The 4,019-nt window shown below is 31.3% G+C and overlaps 1 long non-coding RNA gene across 1 annotated transcript; it reads left to right on the plus strand.

Annotated features, from left to right (window-relative positions):
* The first annotated feature begins 440 nt into the window (after window positions 1–440).
* LOC129805733 (uncharacterized) lies at window positions 441–1,403 on the plus strand. Its single transcript, XR_008752113.1, has 2 exons — window positions 441–726; window positions 1,302–1,403. It is a non-coding gene; the product is annotated as an uncharacterized LOC129805733 (long non-coding RNA).
* Window positions 1,404–4,019: the final 2,616 nt, after the last annotated feature.

Raw genomic sequence — 4,019 nt, forward strand, 5'->3', positions numbered from 1 at the left:
TCTATCTTATTTACATTTTAATTCTTAATTACTTGTAAAAATTTGTATTGTGTATATTAATTTAGGGACTCGATTTATAATGTGTTTTTTATATCCATTTTATTTTCAAATTCATTTTATTTAAGCTGGATTCACATGATGAAAGATTGCATAAGAAATTTTATTTCGTAGTTCCTAATTTAATTCTCAACTGTTCCCATTCGCGTTTAAATCCAGCGCGCGCGAAAGAATCAGTTGTCAAATCAGCTGTGCGGTGTGTCAAACATTTGTTTGTTGTTTGCGAGTGAAAATTTATGAAGAAATGTGGAAAATACGAGCCACAAAGTATTTGAGATGTGCTCTCTCCCGTGATATCAGTGTTGAGGGCGTGTTTGGTGTGACACGGAAGGATTTTCAACCCTCACTTGGAGAAACAACAGCAGCAAATTGAGGAAACTCTGCCACTCTACACCAGAGATGATGTCTCTGGTGGGAGGGATGTGAGGAGTCAAGGATCTCCAGAATCCGAGAAATCTTGTGAGGAAACTTCTGCAGTTTTAAGGCATCTCATCTTCTCCAAGAACCCTGCCACACTGCGCTAAAGATGTGCTGGAACGAGGATGTGTCCGGAGGATCTTGAGAGATCAGATGGCAAGGGATCTTCTGTGGCTTTGGCATCCCATCAGGACATTTTCTTCAAATACCTGGACTGCAGGATCCTGGGAAAATATCAATTGTGATAAACAAGTAAGATATTACAATCATTATTTTAAAAATGGAAAGCCAGAAAAAATAGATCCAAGGGGCTAATAATTTGTTGGATGTGGTGTACAAAAAATGTTGAAGGTCTTTCGTATAAAAATTGTGGAAGTGCTAAAGAATTATCAAGAGAAATAGTGTACACATTATTTCGCCTGAAATTTTGAGACATCTAAGCGTTAGGGGGTTTCTCAATCAGAAAAATAATACTGCAGTTTTGGACTGGCAATATAAAAACGGTTTCAATTATTTAGTAGTTTGCGAAAAACACATGAGCAAAGTTTGGGGGTTTACCAACCAGAAAAAATCTCAAATAAAAATTTAAAAAATATAAAATATAATTCATTAATATTTTCACAATAATATTGACATAAATTAATTCTCTAGACTTCTTCTTAATCTTTATTTCACGTTTTCTTCTGTATCGCTATAATATGTACACATTCTCTAGTTTTTTTCCAATTGCACAATAATAAATAAAGGAATTTTCTGGCTTTTCTTTGTCATTATGTTATAAAAAGAAAATATATCGATATATTTAAAAATTGCTGTTTTTTTTGCAGGAAAGCGGAACCAGAAGTGACAACGAATTGCAGTACAAAAGAACAACAAATAAAAAATTATGTTCTTGAAATTTTATTTATTTAAATAAATTTTTCAACTTATGTTTTTTTTATTATTTAAAAAATATGTCATCAGGTGAAATTGAAGTACAACGTACAACACAGAAAGAAAAAATTCAATTGAGAAAATGATGTCTAAAATGAATGTTATTGCAGGTAAAAACAGATTTATTTTTTTGTACTTATTTTTAGGAATTATTAGTTCTAAAACCACAAATCGATTCTAAATCTTAATATTCCTTAGTAGAGCTTGAAAAATTCAAAAACCTATTTGAAGATCCAGATAAGAGGCTTTCTTACTTCTTAATACTTTCGCAAGGTGTCTGAAGTTACATCCTCTTCGAATTTCAAAGTGCTCAAGTGTCAAAATGTGACGGACTTCATATTGTTAGTGAGGCAAAAAAAAAACAAAACAGCGATGCTTACTGTTTTTGTTCCATTAGTTAATCATTCTATAATCACTCAGTAACTTTTGTGCCAGCTTTTTAGTATGATATTTCATAAAGTTTTCCAACATTGTTCGAAAATTTAGTATGAAAATTCGAAATTGAATTTTAATTCTTCGAACATCAAGACTTTTTGTGCAAATGAGTTCCATTTACTTTTAAGACACTACTGAAGTTTTAAAATTTACTTGTGTTTGGACTCGATATGATTTAAGTTATAAAGAGAAGTTATTTGTGGGATCAATTCTAGAAAGCTTCTGGTATTTTTTTTAGAAACACAGTACAATAATAAATTTTAGAAAATCTAAGATTTATTTTAGAATGTTCCCAAAATCAACCAGGAAACATTGTAGATTGGGTATCAGCATAAACGGCTAAAATTATATCTAAACTACGCACTCGTTTAGCTCAAACCAGCCCTATTTAATTGTAAAACTGCTACCGCTTAAGCTTGAAATTATCTAAATTGTTTGTAAAAACGCGCCACAACTTAACCATAAAAAGGTTGAGAACATTCATAAGGCCAGCATAGTTTAAGCATGACAGTATTCAGATTATTTATATTATACGTACCGTTTTAAGCATAGAACTATCTGACATAGCTGAATCCCAGCGGATCCTTTACATAATCTTATCCTTTTTGTGCTTAATTTACTTTACATACCTTTCACGAAAGGTGAGGCTATTAAGTTCGTACATAGCCAAATCAGTTCCTGCCTGACAAACTACAAACTCGTTTGCTACCACTCACAAAATATAACTTTTCGATAGTTTTTATGTAGAGTAAATATTTTTATTGTAAGGTATTAACATGTATATTTATTGAAAATTTAACTATTTGTAAATTTATATTTCAGTTCACGTGTAATTATAGTTAACAACAATTATTTGTGAGATGTAAGTCATCTCGCGAATTATGATAGTTTCCACGCATTTCAGGAGAAATATTTGCATTTTGTGAGTCTCAGAAAACATTAAGCCGTGATTATAGTATATCGTGAACTGACTTAGTACTCGTACAAAGCTTAGATGTCTCTGGATTTTAGTCGTAGGTGTGTGCAGCACATTAGCTGTGTGGATTATATGAATAATCTTGATCGTTTTGTACTTAAACTAAGCGGATTTACACAGAACCTTGTACGATTTGTGCAGAATCTTTGCAGCTTTCACATAAAATTATTTTTTTTGACTTGATTTGTCCCAGTTTATGTACAATGTTAACCATTTTACGATATAGCTGTGTGGGTTTACTCGTAATTTTAATCGTTTTATGTTTTGGCCTGTTCCTATACACTAGGAGCAACTAAAAAAAACTTTTTTTTTCTAAGAAAAGTTCTCCGTTCATGGTACACTGTTAAAAATAAAAGGATCATGATCATATTAATGCAAATTTGATCTTTTTGCAAAGGATGAATCAAATATCAAACTTTGAATGCACATTTATCATAATAGTAGAACATATTAAGCTCTGCAGGAGTTATGTACAATTTTTTGTAAATTGTTTTATGCTGATACCCAATACACAATGTTTTCTGATCGATTTTCAAAACATTCTAAAGTAAATCCTGAATTTCTAAGGTTAAGAATATAAAACTCTAGTATTACATTGTATTATATTGTATTTATTTTTCATTACCATTAATAACTCATGTTAACCCCACTATACCTTGCGGCCATTACCGTCTTAGCGTTGGTGACCAACGCTTAGACGGTAATATTACCCTTCCGGGTGATACAAAATCAAATCTCCATTTTTAAAACGTGTCTTCAGAAATTTTTCCCACATTATGTAAAATAAATCTCATTATTAAGAAAATTAAACAATTTCTCTTTTGACCATAGGGGGAACTGGGGCAGTAGTAAACAGGGGTAGTTGTAGACACTGTGATTTTTTCATTAATTTTAAGACTCCAGAGGATAAAACCCATAAGCATTCATAGATACCATGGGGATGTATGCACAACACACAGATGAATTGATCAATAAAATCCTAGTACTTTAAAAATAAAAATCATTTTTCTCGAAAATGTTAATATTTCGATTATTTTGGTCATTTGGATTTCCACCTAGAAATTGAGAACTGTGTAAAATAATCGAAATGTAGCAATACCAGTTCTTTCCTACAACTTTTAGGGTTATATTAATGTATTTACTAAAGATATTGAGATTCTCAATTTTTAAAAAAAAATTAACAATTGGACAGAAAACAGCA

The sequence above is a fragment of the Phlebotomus papatasi genome, chromosome 3 (assembly GCF_024763615.1).
Source record: "Phlebotomus papatasi isolate M1 chromosome 3, Ppap_2.1, whole genome shotgun sequence".
Classification (NCBI taxonomy): domain Eukaryota; kingdom Metazoa; phylum Arthropoda; class Insecta; order Diptera; family Psychodidae; genus Phlebotomus; species Phlebotomus papatasi.